The sequence below is a fragment of the Eretmochelys imbricata genome, chromosome 5, assembly GCF_965152235.1.
Source record: "Eretmochelys imbricata isolate rEreImb1 chromosome 5, rEreImb1.hap1, whole genome shotgun sequence".
In the NCBI taxonomy this organism is placed as follows: domain Eukaryota; kingdom Metazoa; phylum Chordata; order Testudines; family Cheloniidae; genus Eretmochelys; species Eretmochelys imbricata.
Genome location: NC_135576.1, coordinates 59,866,762 through 59,886,259, shown reverse-complemented (window position 1 = coordinate 59,886,259; position 19,498 = coordinate 59,866,762). Strand labels below are relative to the sequence as shown.

The 19,498-nt window shown below is 39.6% G+C and overlaps 1 protein-coding gene across 6 annotated transcripts in view; it reads left to right on the top strand.

Annotated features, from left to right (window-relative positions):
* The window catches only part of ARB2A (ARB2 cotranscriptional regulator A), a 363,023-nt gene that overhangs the window by 194,062 nt on the left and 149,463 nt on the right, over positions 1–19,498 (top strand). The window lies entirely within an intron of this gene.

The following is a 19,498-nucleotide window of genomic DNA, read 5'->3' as shown; positions in this document are numbered from 1 at the left end:
GAAAGCAACACATACTTCAAGTACTTTAGGAAATAGAAAAATAACACTTTTGCATGATTTCCATTATGAGTTTTTTAATGTTGTAGATATATTAATATCAAGAGAAATTGTTGGTTTTTAAAATATTTAGAAAATCTCCTATAATCAGTAAAACAATCTTAGAATGATCATTATTTGTTTCACATGAATAGATTCCATTTGTAAAAGTTTTGCCAATCAGAATTAGTTTTGATTTACCTAGGTCCATGATTACTGTATTAACTGCCAGAAATGTGAATGGTCAGAGAGACAGCTGCACATGTAGAAGATGGTGGACTGTTTTGGAAAGGGTCTTTTGTTCAAATTACTTTATCTCATAAAAGGCATAGTTATAAATATTACAGTATGTTTGACAAAAATATTTTGTGCAATCTAAAGGTTTGGGATTATTTAGTTTGAAAAGGAAAAGAGGAAAAGAAGACATGAAAAAGATATGTAAAATCACAAATATTGTATTGCAATGCAATTGTCTTAGCCATTCAGAATTTTTACCAATTACATAATTCCCTGTACTCTAGTTTTGGGTGTCTGATTTGCATAATCACTCTACAGTTATTTCTCAGTAACATACAGTATATCAATCTCTGTGCTCAGATTGACTGATAACATTATTAGTGAATCAGAGTGCAGGAATTTGCATACTAACTGTACAGTTATTTATCAATAAACATATTCTGAGTATGCAAATCTCACTGCTCTGATTAACTATTATTATTATACCTCTGCTCTGGCTGACTTGTGTACCTAGAATTTTTGAAGCTGTCTGCCAGCAGCAAAGATGCTGCTGCACTGCAGCTTCCCACTCCCTTCAAGTGAAACAGGAAAACCCTACAAAATAGGTGAGAGAAATGAGAGAAAAGGAAAATTACCAATGAGCAAAGATCATGGGGCTGATGAACAGTCCAAAAAAAAAAAAATGGGGGGGGGGGGATTGCATATATAATTTAAAAAAAAATTAAACTTCCTTTGATTCATTTCCCTCCTTCCTCCTATTCTGCTCTCCTACATCCTCTTTTCCTCCCTGTGAGTCAGCAATGTTCTCGTCCCCAGAATAAATAACTTTCAGATTTGTGTGTAGGTTATTGGCTGAGTGATGGATAACTTGATTTGGAGAGTCCTCCCAGTGCAGTTTGGAAACACAGTATAAACAAAACTATATTGCTGTTATTCTGGGGCAAAAGCCTGTCTGGCCTGTTGGGATGGAAAGATCTTAATTGTCAGCTGGCCTTTTTTGGTTGGGAGCAACTGATTGCTAAATATATATTTTGTGATGTGTGTGCAGACCCATAGCCACAGTCCCAAATGGCAAGATAAATTATTTTATTTCTTTTAATCTTCATGTTACTGGAAAGCATGTTAAGAGTCATCCAGAACCAACCTGTGGCTCTGCTTTTCTCCCTCCCCACCATCCAGTCAGACTTAGTGAGGAGAAAGCTTGGGTAGCAAAGGTGGCACATTCAGCCAAAGGCTGCCTGTATCTGCTCTACTAGCAGCAGCAACATCATCTCTATATTCAGTCACCCCAGCCCAGCACACCAGGAACCTCATCTCTTATCATGGCTGACAAACATGGCCTTTGACTATGGAGATTTTTTGCTCTACGACACTTAAAACTCAGTTTATTTAGCATAAGATATGGTTATTACCTTATAAACAGGAAACACCTTCAAGTTATCATTATAGTTAGAATAGTGTGTGGGAGAAATTTTTATTTTACTCCATTTTATAATATAAAAATAAGGGGATATAGTAGTCAAGAAAACTGAAACCAACAAATTTAGATGAGAAATACCCTTTTACATGGTGAAGAAGTTCATTGTTGCATGAAATCATTGAGGATTTCAGAACATGAAAAACATTTGCTGCTAGATTAGCTTGATCAGGAAACTACAAGCTATACCATCCCTTCTGCTTCCAAGTGTAAAATGAATACCTGTGGAATTAGGAAAGAAATCCCTCCCACTCCCCTCAGCCCCACTACTGACACCATATCACATTATACAGTTTGTGAAGTGTATTCCAAGGGTTACTGAAGCATGAGGTATCAGTTACTGATAGAGACCAGATACAGAACTAGACGGACCACTAACTTGCTCTTTTATGGCATCTCTTGTGTTCCTGTGTCACAAGCAAAATGTTGCCATTTCTCTGCAAGATGCTTTTAAGTATTTTTTGACCTTGTCAAAAACAGATCAGGAAGGGGCTGTTGTAAAATCTTCCCATATATTTTTTTTAACACAAAACTTGAGCCCGACGTGCAAAATGTTCCATATTTTCATTAAAATGCAAAATCAGGAATTTTCACGTGTGGTGAGAGTGTTTTGTTAACATACTTCTAATCTTGTAGTCTTATGAGAGGTCCTGACACCGTAGAAACTTTATAAAGGCCTCTTATGAAATTGCTGAAATTGAAATATATTATTAAGCCAAAAATGCATTACAATGCAGTTGAGACCACTGGCATCTCTGCTACGAATGAGTTATGAAAAGTGGCTGTAGGCATTCACAATTTAACTCCATGATTTTAAGTCCTTGTTCATCTGTTAAGGTACTATAAATTAGGGCTGGCTCTGTGGCCTAGAGATTGGAGACATGGGTTTGAATTCCAGGTTTAGTCTCTCTCACTCACCAAGCTCAGGAGATAGATGCACTATGGATAGCTCTCAGGAAGAGCAGATTTCATGTTTAATAGTGACCTATGCTAGCTGATCAGGAGCATATTTAGTAAGCTCCTAAGAGAGCTCTCCTTAGCCTTTTTGACTTGGAGTTAGTTGTTTCATTTTACAACCTGTATTCAGAGAGGTGGGAAATATGAGGAAAAAGTGAGTCATTCTGATGGCTCTGTTCCCCTCTTCTCTCTCATACACACAAGCCTGTCCCTGGATTTTATTTCCTGACCATGATCCCTCATCATTGGAGAAAGACCAGCTTTTGTCTGTGGTGGGAAAAGTGGGATGCAATGTGAAGCAGTGTATGATTGCAATTGCGGTGGGAAATGGGGAGAACTCACTTCCTTGGGGTTGGGTGGAAGGGGACATCATATGGAACACCGAAAATATGTTAACCATTTATGTTGGCAAAGATAGTTATTCAAATCCTTTTTCTGCAAAGCTAGTGAGTTACTGTTTGATAGAATTGTATATGCCCTGTAGCAGTATAGGGTGTAATATTGTGACATTTGAAAAGAGCACATACATGCACACATTTTTACTGAATAGGTGTATTTTATTTAATATAAATATAAAATGAGCTCAAGTTGTTTCCATGACTCAAAGATCTTCATACCTCTGCTCTGCCCCTGCCCCATATGTTCAGTATATTTTTCAGGACGGAGTGAACATTTCAAGAAAGTGCACCGAATCACAGTTTGTCTGCCAATTCTTGGGGGGGTGGGGGGGGGGAAGGTTATTTATTGAGACGACTACTACCGTTTGGATTGGAAATAAAGTTGTCTTGTATTGGACAATAACCTTTATGTAACCTACTTTTTGTCACTATCCTTTCAAACTACTATTTCGAGCTTTACTGCTACATTTTGTTGTTGTTTTGAAAAATGATTTGTACTGTGCTTCTCAATACAAATACAAAATTATTTAATGTATAAAGTGGGGAAAAACGACAAAAAACCACAACCAACCAACAGAGCTGGTTGGGAATTCTTTAACAAACTCTTTTTATTTTTTTGTAATAATGCCAATTCATCAACACGAAAACTCTGAATGGAAATGTATTGGTTTTGATAAAAAATTTATTAGGAAGGTTTTCACAGGTCCAGAATGGTCACAGAGAAGGAAAGAGACTCATCCCAAATAGCCAATAGCCTGGTGAGTAGGGCATTCATAGTGTTCTGTGTTTTCAGTTTTTACCAATTTTCAGTGATAAATTCCCAGGTTTTTTAATTAAAGGAATTCGTTTTTTATTGTTTTAACGCCTGTTTATCAATCCACTCAGTATTTTTTTGGATGCTCATTTTTGTTAAAAACTAAAGCTTACACGATTGTTGTGTCCTGCAACTCTGAGACTGAAGCAGTGCCACCGTGTAAAAAACACAGAACACACACACCGTGGAGGTCGGAAAAAAGAAACCTTAATATTGTGCTACAATTGACTCCCAAGGGGATGATGCATGCCTATTTCTTTGTGTCTGTTTAGTGTGGTGCTGAATTTAAACAAGCAATCCTCCAAAGATGAAGATATCCAATGTCCCCTATCCATCCGGTTAGCTCCTTTACTGCCAATCTCCTTATGGGTTTGGATGGACAAGCCTGGATTCTTTTGGATCCCCACACAACCAGTCCTTCCCTTTCTGAGGCTGACTTCAGACTACCCCCAAACTGTCTTGTCCCACCTCCAGGGCTCCCAGGGAAGGGCATCACACTCCCTATTAGTCAGGCTAGCTCTTCTTCCTGGGCTTTCCCTTGTCAGTCATTTCATTCTATCCCTTCCTTTGAGCAGGCACACCTGCAATCCTTCCCCAAACCAGCAGCCTCCCTGTTGTTTTAAATAGTGTCTTTTCTTCTTGGTTGCCTAGCGGACTCCGAGTCTGCCCATGGCTCCCCCTTTCTACCAGGGACAGTGTGCCTCTTTCTAAGCTACCAGCACACAGAGTTCCAGGAACGTAGGTAAACTCCTTGGGGATTACAAATAGATAAGGTTAAAAGGTAAACATGGGGCAAAACCACAAATCTATGCCTGAATACGAACAAGCAGATCAGTGCTTAAACATTTTCAAGAAAAGTAAGACACGAGTGAAGAGGACGCATTGCACTGCAAGTACTGCAGCATTGAGGTCAGTGCTCGTGCTGACAGAATAAAGGAGCATGTCAAAAGCAAGTGACATGAGAAGCTTTAAGAAGAAAGTGTGCTTCAGGATAAACAGTCAATACCAGGAGATTTCACTAGGGCTTTAATGAAAGAGAGGACACATCATGATTGTGTCAATGAATTTGTGCATGCTCTTTGTTTCACCAGGCAACCACTGTTAACAGAAGTGGGGCCTTTCGGTGGCTTGGTGCAACAATGCTGTCCAGTAGCAAAAACCCTTCCTAATGCAGACAACCTCACTCGTAAGTATCTGAAAGAATATGGTGATGCTTTAGTATCTAAACTGATGGAACAAATTGATGGAAATGTGACGTCTTGTCTGATTTTTGACAAGTCTCCAGATCCTTCAGACTGTCCAATTCTTGGCCTTTGATTTTCGTTTTTTGGTTTCAAAGCGAATAAACATGCATTGTTTTGTGCTGATGTGACATTCATCCCCTCTGCTGACAGCTGTTTTGTTGAGGCAGCAATACCTGACATGTTTGAGATGTACCAACTAATTTGGGAAAATGTGGCCACAACTAACTCTGCTTCCTACATGGCTAAGTTTGCATGGGAGATTAAGCACAACCAGAAACCAGAGCTGCTATGTATTACCTGTCCTGCTCAACTGATTAACATTGCACTGTCAGCAGCTACGGCTACAGAACAAATGAAAGATGTGAAATCTTGCATCATTGGATTTGGGGCTGTCTTCAAGCATGTGAACAAGTTGAAGGCTTTGTTTTACACGGTGCGAGATGAGTGCAGAGCCAACTGCCGATTACCTACCCCTGTTGTGCCATATCGGTGGATGAGCTTGTGTTTTGCCACCTGTCATGTAAATAACGTGTGGACTGTGCTAATGTGTCTCCTAGATCATCTTGAGTTTGTTGGTTCTAAAGCAGAAATTCTGAAGAGACTGGCAAATAACCAGAATGACTGCCAGATTCTGTTCACCAAGGTAATGTTCATTGTTGAAAACTTGGAATCACTTGTGACACACAGAAAACACTGGAGTTTTCTCTGACTACTGCCAACACATTTGCCAACAGAGATGTTTACCGGATCCTGACAACCAAAATCTAAGCTGAACTGAGCACAAAAGCTTCAGGAGAAGAACCCAGCTGTTTCCACCCAGGAATACAAGAACAAAAAAGCATTCAAACCTTTCAACACAATGCTCAGCGAGAAATGGGAAAACCCAAATGTCATGGCTCATAATCTGAACCCCAAAGTGTTTGGTGCTGAAGATTCTTTTTGGAATGTAATCCACGTGTTGCACCCCTTCCTCAAGGTGAATTTTGCAGCAGACTATGATCATTATACCAGTGTGTTTCAACGATTTGCCACTAGAGGTGAAATTTTAAAGGGGAATTTATTACTTACATGAACTTCCCTAACCTGACAATGTGAAACTGGATGTGCTGGCTGTTTGGAATGATCATCAAGACACACTTCCCAACTTTAGCAAAGTGGCATGGCAAGCTTTGAGTGTACCTCTTGGATCTATTGATGTAGAGGACTTATCTTCAAAGTTGGACTACCTCCAAGACAGCAAAAGGCTCAACATGAGTGAGGATACTTTGATGAAAATAATGTCTCACATTATCTCCTGTATGCAAACCAGGATTTCTGGAAAAATTACTAGCTCTGAGAGAGAAACATACCTTTGTACATTTAAAAAAAATTCAATTATTACGTAGTAAAATGGTTCAAGTCCCTGGTCTAACTGATCCAGACCATGGATTTGAACATGGGTTCTCGCACATGTTAGCCGAGTTCCCTAACTATTGGGCTATTAGCTATTCCTGAATATGAGTTTCTCTCTGATTTTTAAAAAAAATTTGAAAGGTATAGTTTTCATTCCCTTGTGGAATTAACCCAAATGTTGAAACCTCCACATTTTTTGTGAAATGGAATTCTTGTTTTCCTTATTTTCTTCTGATTTCATGGCTCTCCACAGCCACCTTTCTAAGCCAGGAAGTATTGACAAGATTTTCTTAAGAATCAATCCTTAATTTTCAGAAGCTTATTGCTTCAAAGCTCACAAAACAATTTCATCTCCAAGTTCATGGCATGGCAAAGTCTGAGTTCACTCTTTCCTCTCAAACCATCTCATCTTCTGTTCTGTATTAGTGTTGATGATGCCAACATTTTCTCAGTCTTCTAATTCATAATTTAGGAGTAATTTCAGGTTCCACCCTCAGATCTGCCAGGTGTCACAAATCTCACATGAAACCCATGCATTTGTTGTGCCTATCTGGTAAAATGTTAGGCATTTTGAGAATAGGGCTATCCTATAGCCTAAGGGAATGCACATTGAACTGCAAGTGACAAGACCGCTCTAGTTGCAATTCCTTCAATTGGCTGCTGTTAATATTTCTATGCACTTCAGAGCCCTTATTATTAACTAAGGCCTCATATTGTTACATTATTGGAAAGGACTCTATGATTCACCCATTTTACAAGTAAGCTAGATGAGAGGTTACACAGTCACCTCATGCAGAGGCCTCCCTCTCATCTTGTAGCCTCCATTTCATTCAGAATGCAACAGCTAAAGTCATCTTCCTAACCTGTTGATGCCTGGTATATCCTAGGGCACAAGGCTCTTGCCCTCCTGAAAATTCACTTCTTTGAAAGTGCCACAAATGCAAACTCATCCCATCATTGCGCCATTATAATCTCAACACTCCACCTCCATTCTCCCTACAGATTTATAGAATGGAGCAGCAATAGCCACTTCATTATTAAGGCTGAAGCTACCATCCCATTATAAGTGTAATTTTCTACTCCCTCCTCAGCTTCCTGAAGTGAAAAAATAGTGTTTCTGAAATTCCAAGGGTTGGGATTTTCTGGAAAGTTTGGGTTACAAATCAGAAAAGTTTGAAAGTTATGATGCTTTGAAAAGTTACTGAAGGTCATTTTTTGAGTATTTTGTTGAGTGGCATGTCCTAGAAACTCCAGATTTGTTTTCTTTGCTGAAGAGAAATAGTAGTATATGATGGTTACACCCCTCTCAAGCTCTCTTTTATCCCTCAGAAGGTCACAGGCTCCACCACTCCCTTTGCTCTCCCTTTCCACCTTGGGCTTCCTGCTGCTGTGTTAGAATCATAGGCTGGCCAGTTCTCCAGTCCTTTTGCCTCAGCTTTCTCCCATGTTGGGTCTCTTTTACTGCTTCTCAGATGGGTGTGGAGCTCTGCCCTGCACTTCATCTCTTGGTTTACTCTATTTCTGCCTCTGAGAGGACTAAAAAGGCAGCCTGCGAGCGTGCTCTGATATCAGCATTGTTCTATATTTTCATGCTTTCAGTGGAAGGAACAGTTCTCTTAGGAGGCCCTCAGTCCCTCTCTCCCCAGACTTCTCTCTCTGGTGCTGCTGTAAGGAAGGTTCTAGATACTATCATCTACTCCCTCCCCTTTTTGGACTCTATGGGGCTTCACTGAAGAGCCTAAAGGCTGCCAGCCTCTTCTTCCCTCGCCTGCCTCCTGCTGTTCTCTCCACTGCAGTGTTGGAGAGAAATGGGAGAGGAAGGTATCTGCCACAAAGATTTTAGTTTGATTAAAAATAAAAGGAGAGATGTTTAATTGGTTGGGATTAGCCCCATTAGATCTTCATTACAAGTCACAACTGATAGTGATCATTTTAATTGGGGACAACCTGGCTCCAGTCATAATGAAACTAATAGGAAATGGTGGCCATTTTATATAAGGGGGAAAACTTTTAAGAACACTTGAATAATATTGTGAGAGTTGGCAGCTCTATGACTCCAATAAGGTGTGACACCCAAGAGTGCTGGTAAGAGACTACAGTGACTACAGTTACAGACTTCCTGTGCGTTAAGGTGGACTGGAGATACTCTGAACAGATAGGCCTGTGATTTAAAATGGCAGGGCAAATATTTTGCTTCCTATTTTTCTTCCCCCCACCCCCACCCCTTTTTTTGTTGCTTCTTGCTGCAGCCTTCTTGCCCCAAGACAGGTTTCAGCTATTGCCACTACCCAGGCCCCTAGTTAGTTTCAGGTGTATGCAAACCAGGGTTTCAGATTAATTTTTAAAATTTATAAATTGCGTAGCTGCTGACAGGCATGTATTAATAGTGATAGGAGATGAAGGGGAAAGAACAGGCAAGTGTCTGGGAAAGGGCATGAGGAAGAAGGGGGGAAATGCAGTGGACTGGGAGGGGAACTTGGTGATATGCACGTGTGCTGTTGGAATTGAGGGCTATGAGAGATAGGAATCTGGTACAACATGAAAGTGGGATGAAGTGTAGGTGAAAGGGACAAGGGAGCTAAGAAGGGCAGGGCAGAGTTGCAGATGACTAGGGGACATGAAGGAGGATGCAGAGAGGTGCAGAAAACAGAAGATTGCCATTTAGGTAAACTTCAAATGCTTAGCATTTTCCAAATATAAAACTTTTGTGGGTTTTTCAAAAGGGCTCAGAATTGGATGTAATTCTGATAGCATTAAAGTCCGTGGCAAAGCTTCCACTGACTTCAGTGGGAGCAGAGGTAGGAGAACACTGAGTGCTTATGAAAATCCCAGCCCAAGCATTTAACATTTTCATGTGGAAAAATTTTCCCCTTCTGTTCCCTTCACCATCTTCCACCCCCAAATTTTCAAATACATATAAAAATAACAAAGTACTAGCACTTTTGAAAATTCCCATTCCTATTCAAAGAACCAATTGCCAGTAAAATCCTAGCGATTTGTTATTATGTTCAATTAATATATTGCTGAGAATTTGAAGAGGTTAAATGAAATGTGAGTTGATGGTGTGAGTCAGGTAAAATGAGTTGATGGAATGTACTCCTGTTCATTCCAGACATTTTAACATTTAACATTGGGCTGTTTTGTTTTATTTTTTAAGATATTGTCTTTTCGTAAAGAAAACATGATTTGTGGGTGGGTTGGTATGTATATGTTAACTGGTCACAAGTGAAATACTCTTTCAACCTTAACTCTTTAATGACAATCTGCTAATTCTCGGTAATATCCACATGGTCCTCATCAAATGAATATCTCCTTAATCGCTTTTTATATTTTTATGTAATGGTTTTCAGTTGAATTAGGTGAATTGCTCTTTATAAAAGTTTATCCCAATAAAATTTCACTTTTTTCAGGCAATAGGGAAGAATTTTATAATAATAAGAATCATAATAAATAATAAAAATTCTTGCTTAAAGGGAAAAAGTATTGTCTCATGTTTAAAGCAGGATCATGAGACATAAGTTCTGGGCTCTTCTCACAACTCTGCTACTGACTCAAAGTGTAACTCATTTCCTATATGTTTAACATGTATACTCTGCCTGAGTGCACAGAGATAAAACAAGGCTTTGAGATCCTAGGATGAAAGATAACTAGAGAAATACAGTATTATTAAACTTACTTTATGTGAGGCTATTTTAAAATAATTCAGTTATGTGGTATTGTGTACATTTCTCTCCTTTAGAAAATATTGGGGTACCTGAATTGGCTTTAAAAAATCAACATGGAAAAGAAACAACTAGTACGTAAACTTAAAATTGATTTGATCTGATCATCTCTGAACATGGCTGAGATTGATTAAAAGTTTAAAGTAGTATATGTAGTAGCTGAGTGCTAGTTATCTAGGCCTCATTCTGAGCTGGCTCAGCCCCTACTGAAAATCGTAGCTATCGAGGGCACTGAGCATGTTGCTGGATTTGTAACTTTCCAGCAACAGGTTAGCTGGAAAAAATCTGTAAAATTTGGCACTGGAACAAGAAATATGTGAACCTGTCACCCGTGAGCAGTCTCAAAGGGCAAGCTGCTTTGCATGAGCTAATTAACCTTAGGAAATAATTACACAAATATGCAAATGTTGTTTAGATAATTCCATGTGTTATCAGCTCAGGTAGTCCATCATAACAGCAGACCTTGCAATGTCTAGGTGTTAGAATCTGGCATAGTTGATAAGGCTTTGGTTCCTGCCTCACTTCAGCGAGGTATTTCACAATTAATGACTGCAATATTACATTAGTAAATTCAACCTGTATTCTGAATGCAGCAGAACATAGCACTGTATTTACTGTATGCACACTGCTTATCTGTGTACTCTAATGGCTTGATTCATTAAAATGTTATATATTTTACAACTCTTACATGGGCAAACTATACAATATTGCAAAAACGACAAACAAAAAAAATGAGGCCACTCATTATATTATTTGCAAAATAGACTTGCCAGAGAATATGCCCACAAGCATTTGTTTGTTTCTGATAGTTACAAGGTAAAGTATTTTACCTGCTATTTGCAACAGTACAGCTGAATTTTCTCATAGTGCAAGCAGTATATTATATCTGCTTGGAACAGAAGACTTTTGGCAGCATTTTATAAAACAATGCTTCTTGTTAATATTCTACAGATTCTGAGATGTTGTTAATATGAATATGCAATACATAATTAAGTTCTCTAGGTCAAAACTGGACAAAACAGTACCAAGGATAACAAAAACAAGACTATGACATAGATTTCATGTTAGCTGATAAATTTTATGATTCTGAGAAAAGGAAGGAGTGAGAGCAGCAGAATAAGGATAAGAGACTTTAACAGACTCAGAGAACTGGTAGGTGAGGTCCCATGGGAAATGAAGCTAAGGGGAAAAGGAGTTCAGGGGAGCTGGCAGTATCTCAGGAGAGAATATTAAAGGCAAAGCTGCCATCTATCCTGATGCAAAGGAAAGATAAGAAGAATAGTATGGTTATCCCCATTGTTCAGGTCCCTATGTACCGCTTCAGTGGTGAAAAGAGCCTAGAACCTGTCCATATGTGGCCTGCTGAGAATTCCCCCAGCATGGGAGAGTTCTTAACATGCATTCAGGTACTGTGCTCAGGCATGAAGGATGCACTAGAGCAGGGGTGGTCAAACTTACTGAGTGTGCGAGCCACATATGACAATCTTCAGAAGTTCGAGAGCCGGGGTGCACCTGCCTATGCTCAGGGCTTCAGCCCTGAGGAAGGTGCCTGAAGGGGCTTGAGGCGTCAGCCCCATTGCTGCTGAAGCCCTGAGTCCTGGCAGGCGCACCCTGTTGGGCAGAAGCCCCTAGCCCACCACCCCACTGTAAGGCGGAGCTCAGGAGCTCTTAGAGCTCAGGAGCTCCCCCCGACCTCCCCAGTCTGGTAGGTGGAAAATGGGGAGGGGGGCATGAGCTGCACTTTAACAGTAAAAGAGTCGCATGTAGTTCATGAGCCACAGTTTGGCCACCCCTGCACTAGAGTCAGAGGAGGCAAGGCCAGGGCATTGCTGCACTCTGACTTTTCTCAGAGAGTGTACAGTCTTTAGTCCTAGATATAGGTATAGATTAGATCAGCCTCTGATTTTTCTAACCTATGTCAGAACCTGAGTCAAGGCCAAGCTGATCAGAGGATTAGGGAGACATAACTTGTTCCTTGACCCTTGTTCCAAGTCTGCTGCTTCAAGCAGCTCTCAGATACAGCAGAAGATCTGGCCTAGGAATATTAAAATTGCTTTAGAAATATTAATTTATCATTGTCATATTATTTTCATTAAATGTACTGTTAAATTACTGTGATTAAACTTTTTGCATTAGAATGAAAAGCTCCAAGTTAACAATTTATGACCATTTTTTGAGGCAGTAGTCATTTGGTTTGGAAAGCTAGTCTGTTTTTGTATATTGCTAATGGGTAGTATTTAAAAGATATAAAGCAATACTTTGTTCATTTCTATCTTAGCCAAAAAAGCTTAATGCTACTTCTACTGGAAACATCTGGTGATCCTTTTGTTGTTGAAAAGGAACTGTTCCATGTGGCAAAAACAGGTTATCTGATAATCCTATGTTCCTGTCATTAACCTCCCCAGAACCTCATAGATGGGTATCTGTGTTCCAATTACCTTTTTGAATCAGGAGTGGGGGTTTTTTAGCTAGCTTCTGAAACTGTGTAATTCCTTTAATATGCTGTATAAACTACAATAGTAGTGAAATAAAGATGGTCATTAAGACAGGTTCAAATTTCATTGTTTATTAGGGAATTAAATGGTATATTAAATCCTATTCATAATATATTATTTCTTTAAAAAATGAATTGTGTAAAATTTTTCATAGTAGCAGCAAATTGCAAATTAGGCATCAGATATTTTAGGGTCTGAGGCAGGTACTCCGCCCTCCACCTGAGCAGAGCTCAGCTGCAGTGGAGAGGGGAGAGGGAATGTGAGCACTTCGTGATTGTCAGCCACCCAGCCCCAACTTAAATTAAAACTGCAGAGGAGCAGCTCTAATTTACATTACTCTCGTAATGTCACTCGGTGACCTTGTGCCAATGGATGAGCTCCACTTTGTCATACCCCGACAATGTCTCTTCACTTTCCTTACACCAGGAGTTGGGAGGCTGCTGGCACAGGAAGCAGAATATTGCAGTCTATATTCCAGCCATTTTGCATTGTATAAGCAGCACTTTAGAGGCCTTAGCAGGCTGGAGAATCTGACCCTCAAACTTTTAAACTAGAATAACTTCTTAAATTCTCTGATATTTATATGGATGGAAAGTTTTGCAAAATTTCTTAGCTGATCTGAGTGGGCTGCTTCTAAATTTCAAGTGGTAAATACAAGGCAAGAAATGTTAACCCCCCCCCAAAATATTCTCTTTTTAAAGCAAGATTCAGATAAGTTAGTCAAACAAACGTGACTCTACAAAATCTTTCTTCAATGAGTCTCACCATAATTTGTACGAGATAGGCAAAACTAAATGTAAAATGCACAAAAAATCTGCTTTTAAGCCAAAAGTCACCAGAGACCAATTTAATCTAAAGTTTATATTAAGGAATTTATTTCAGTTGAATGTCAGAATAAAAAACAAAAACAAAAATTAGTAGTAATCATACTACATTGGCGGCAACATTTTCAAATTTGGATGCCTCAGGATAGGCACATAACATCTATTTAGGATCCTGAATAAATTATTTGATTTTCAGAGTGCTGAATGCCCATGGCTGTTATTAACTTCAATACCATTGAAAGTCAAGCCATTTATTTAGGCACATAACTATGGGGTTTAGATATCCAACTTGAGGTATGTATGATGGAAAATTTTGACCTGGGCTTCTATAGCAGCCTTCTAGTCAATGATCTCAAAACACTTTACAAATGACAATGAATAAAGCCTCACAACTGCCTTATGAGGTAGGTAATATAACCTTTCACTCCCTTTTTATGTGGTCATAGAGAAAATTACGGAAAGTATGACAAAGAGGCCTGTACTTCATTAAGTAACTTAACAAGTTAACATGTAAAGGCAGGATATTCTGGTAGCAGTAAAAGAATGGGAAGTAACAGCTACCTTGGATTGGCACCTTCTGTACTGAAATTCCAGTACTCAGCACCCTAATTTATCCAAGGCCAGATAGACCCACTTAATCCTCAGACCCTGATGGGACTGACATAAATTCAAATTCCAGAGAGCCCGGCAGTTCTGTGGAGACTGCAGTGCCTAACTCTCTATTAGATAGCCCGCTCCCTCTTACATGGCAGCAGCGTTGGTTTGTTTTTTTCCCAGAAAGTTGCTTGAAATCCCGACCATAGAATATCATATAGTCATTGAAGATTAGGGTTGGAAGAGACCTCAGAAGGTCATCTAGTCCAATCCTCTGCTCAAAGCAGGATCAACACCAACTAAATCATCCCAGCCAGGGCTTTGTCAAGCCGGGCCTTAAAAACCTCTAAGGATGGAAATTCCACCATCTCCCTAGGTAACACATTCTAGTGCTTTACCACCCTCCTCGTGAAATAGTTGTGGTGGGTTGGATCACAGAAACCCTCTTGGGGATGTCAACTGGTTGCCATGACTACTTCTGCCCCTGGTTTCCCTGCCAGCTTGGGACTCCAGAACCCTGCCTGGATGTGCCAGACACACTTGCTGGACACAAACACAGACCCAGGTCTGAACCACATCCCACAAAGTGCCAGCTTAACTGAAAGCATCTTAAGAAGTCTTTCTTTCTTTAACACTCAGATGCCCAACTCCCAATGGGGTCCACACCCCAAATAAAGCTTATACAGGGTAAACTCATAAATTGTTCGCACTCTACAACACTGAATGAGAGATATGAACAGCTGTTTCTCTCCTCCTGCCCCCCCCCCGCTATTAATACATACACTGGGTTAATTAATAAATAAAAAGTGATTTTATTAAATACAGAAAGTAGGATTTAAGTGGTTCCAAGTAGTAACAGACAGAACAAAATAAATTACCAAATAAAATAGAGCAGGCAAGTCTATGCCTAATACAGTAAGAAAACTGAATACAGATAAAACCTCGCTTTCAGAGGTGTTCCAGTAAGCTTCCTTTCACAGCCTAGTCTCCTTCTAGTCTCACCCCCTCTAGATCCAGCAAGCACTCTCACCCCCTCTAGTTACTGTCCTTTGTTCCAGTTACTTTCAGGTATCCTTTGGGGGTGGCTATCTCTTGAGCCAGCTGAACACAAAATGCAGGGGTCTCCCAAAGGTTTAAATAGACTTTCTCTTGTGGGTGGATACCCCTCCCTCCCCCTGTGCAGAATTCCAGCTACAAGATGGCATTTTGGAGTCACGTGGGCAAGTCACATATCCATGCATGACTCAGTTTTTACAGGCAGCAGCCATTGCCCACATGCTATCTTCTCCAGGAAGACTTCTTATGTGGATTGGAGCCTTCCAAGATCCATTTTTTGTTAAGTGTTTCTTGATTGAGCACTTAATTTGCACATTCCTTTCTGAAGAAGCTAACCAAATGCTTTACTAAGGCTACTTAAAAATCAAGCAAGTACTCAGCCAATATTCATAACTTCGAATACAAAAATGATACATGCATACAAATAGAATGAATAGATTTAGTAGATCATAACCTTTACAGAGATATGTTACATGGCATAGGTAGCATAAAATATATTCCAGTTATGTTATATATACATTCATAGGCATATTTCCATAAAGCCTTATGGGGTGCACCGTCACAATAGTGTTTCCTAACAACCAACCTAGACCTCCCCACACTGCAACTTGAGACCATTGCTTCTTGTTCTGTCATCTGCCACCACTGAGAACAGCCCAGCTCCATCCTCTTCAGGTAGTTGAAGGCAGCTATCAAATCCCCCCTCACTCTTCTCTTCTGCAGACTAAATAACCCCAGTTCCCTCAGCCTCTCCACGTAAGTCCTGTGCCCTAGCCCCCTAATCATTTTATTTGCCCTCTGCTGGAGTCTCTCCAATTTGTCCACATCCTTTCTGTAGTGGTATGCAATACTCCATATGTGGCCTCACCAGTGCCGAATAGAGGTGAATAATCACTTCCCTCGATCTGCTGGCAGTGCTCCTACTCATTCAGCCCAATATGCCATTGGCCTTCTTGGCAAAAAGGGCACATTGTTTACTCATATTCAGCTTCTCATCCACTGTAATCCCCAGGTCCTTTTCTGCAGAACTGCTGCTTAGCCAGTCAGTCTCCAGCCTGTAACAGTGTATGGGATTCTTCCTTCCTAAGTGCAGGACTCTGCACTTGTCCTTGTTGAACCTCATCAGATTTCTTTTGGCCCAATCCTCCAATTTGTTTAGGTCACTCTGGACCATATCCCTACCCTCCAGCGTATCTACCTCTCCCCCCAGCTTAGTGTCATCTGCGAACTTGCTGAGGGTGCAATTCATCCCATCATCCAGATCATTAATAAAGATGTTGAACAAAACCAGCCCCAGGACTGACCCCTGGGGCACTCCTCTTGATACCGGCTGCTAACTAGACATCGAGCCGTTGATCACTACCCATTGAGCCCAACAATCTAGCCAGCTTTCTATCCACCTTGTAGTCCATTCATCCAGTCCATACTTCTTTAACTTGTTGGCAAGAATACTGTGGGAGACTTTACCGAAAGCTTTGCTAAAGTCAAGATATATCACATCCACCACTTTCCCCATATCTGCAGAGCCAGTTATCTCATCATAGAAGGCAATCAGGTTGGTCAGTCATGACTTGCCCTTGGTGAATCCATGTTGACTGTTCCTGATCACTTTCCTCTCCTCCAAGTGCTTCAAAATGGATTCCTTGAGGACCTGCTCCATGATTTTGCCGGGGTTCTCTTTCTTCCCTCTTGCCTTTTTCCAGTCATCCGGAACCTCCCCCAATTGCCACGAATTTTCAAATGGCTCTGCAATCACAACAGCCAACTCCCTCAGCATCCTTGCATGCATTAGATCTGGACCCATGGACTTGTGCATGTCCAGCTTTTCTAAATAGTCCTAGTCCTTTTCTAATAGTCTAAATAGACCAGCTTCAAAGTAAAATTATTCTGATACCTATTGTAAAGAAATAGCTTTCACTTTAAAATATATCACTTCATTCAATAGCATTCCCCTGTCCCTGATCCTCTTTTTATGCTATCTGTGGGTTAGCAGTGTGTACAGAACAATACAATGTATTTTGCATTCATGTATGTAGTGTTGTTGTATCCTTGTTGATCCCAGGATATTAGAGAGACAAGTTGTGTGAGGTAATATCTTTTGTTGGACTAACTTCTGTTGGCGAGAGAGACAAGCTTTCGAGCTCCACATTCTAGCACTTCACCGTGAAGGGTCCCTTAGAATATGTTCTAACCACTTATGCTAAACTATTGGTTCAATCCTGTATTTAGCTGTGACCCTTGAGTACCTTTCCCAGACCTGATGAGGAGCTCTATGTAGCTCGAAAGCTTGTCTCATTCACTAACAGAAGTTGGTCCAATAAAAGTTGTTACCTCATCCACTTTGTCTCTCTCTTTTACACTAAGGCACTTTAACAATAAAAAAGAAAAACAGAAGTTATAGTCCAAAGTAACTAATTTTAGACAGACCCTCTTTTTGCTTTTGTATATAAAAAAAAATCTTGAATTGAATCTTCATGCTGGAATGTATGAAATCGAACAGTTAATTATTTGGTTTATCGGACTGTTGGTTTTGCTTTAATTAGTGGGAGTTATTTGTAGATTTCTAGACTCTCACTTGATTTCTGGATCCTTTGGAAGCTTCCAGCTGTAGTCCTAAGATTGTATGCTTTTGCCCTAATGGTACACAGAATAATAAAAATGGGATGCACCGGGATTTGACGCACAATTTTTAACTAAAAATAACTGATCCTTCTTTCCCTTTGTCAGAACTCAGAACTTGGTTAAATTGCTTTTACAATTATTAATTTTATTCTCGATTAAAAACTAACTCTAAGTCTCATTCACTTGACTAAGGAAAACTCCTTAGCTATTATTATTTTATTGTATTGTGTTATTTATAGTACCATAGCTCCTAAACTTTTCCTAGAGAAAACCTTTTGTTTCAACATTTTTCTTCTATAGCAATCCCAGTTAAAACATACATAACTCCCCTTAATTAACCTCCAGACCATACTGCTCTATTTTATCTTAAACAAATCTCTAGAGGGGAAAAGTGATTCATTTGCAAACCTCTGCTTTGCTAATAGAAGCAAAAACACATTCCAGTCTGTCTTTACTTGGACCCAGATCACGTATTTGGATTCAAGTGGTCGGAGTCTTGTATCTTTATGTTCAAATTGGAGAACCAGAGTTGAAAGACAGAAAATATCCCTTCCCTTCATGGAGATGAACGCAGCTCTTGATACCTAATAGGTTGACACTTCATTGTGTCATTGAGAGTCAGCCAATCAATAATAAGAATCTGCCCAGGTCTAAGGAACTTTGTAGCTGTTTTGAAAATTTGATAAATATTTCCTATCCTGTTACCAGTCCGACCTTGTATATTAAACGGTAGGAGTAAAGCTTTGTTCTCAGTTTCCGCTCGTTAAAACAACAGCAGATAAAAGTTTCAAAATTGTCCATGTGATTTAGGAGCCTAATTGCTTTATTCCAAAGTGATTTAGGCACTTGGGACCCTAATTCTCATTGGGACATAGGCTCCTAAGATGCCTACATCATTTTTGAAAAAGGGACTTAAGCTCATTTTTGAAAATTTTACAGTCTATCTACAATTTATATGAATAATTAACGTTGAAATCTTTAGAATCCTATGGCTACCTGTTGTCCTCACTGCTATTTACTTACTTGTGATTTTTATATCACTTATTAATGGCTTTTCAACGAAGGAAGTGCTGCTTAGTATCAGGCATTTCATGTTTATTACATTGATACTTGATAAAGAGGTACTAATAGTAAGAGGTAAGTGAGGCCCAGAGAGATTAAATACCTTGCTGATAGGTACATAGAAAGTAAGTAACAGAGGTAGGAATGTACAGCCTAGCTATTCTGATCACCAGTCCTTTGGTTTTAACTAGTAGGGGAGAGCAAATTCTCTAACTCCCAGGCCCCAAAATAATGAGTATTACTAGAAAATGGTCAAGGCCTGCTCTATCTGCATTGTATATTAGCTTGTAATTGCAAAATAACATAGAATAAGTATGGTTTAAAAATTCAGCTAGGTCATTATGGAATTAGACCATATCCTTTATTGTTAGAACATGTAGATGTATCGCAACAGTGGAAAAAATACTAGTGAGTGAGATGAAGCTTCTGTTTTATTATTGTTTTTATTCTCTTTATTGGATTAAGTCTTAACTTCATACAAACAAAAACTTTTTAATGAACAAATATTTGATGCAAAGTTGTCAAAAGTTTGAATCTGATCAGCATCTCTGGCCTACTGGGTGACTTT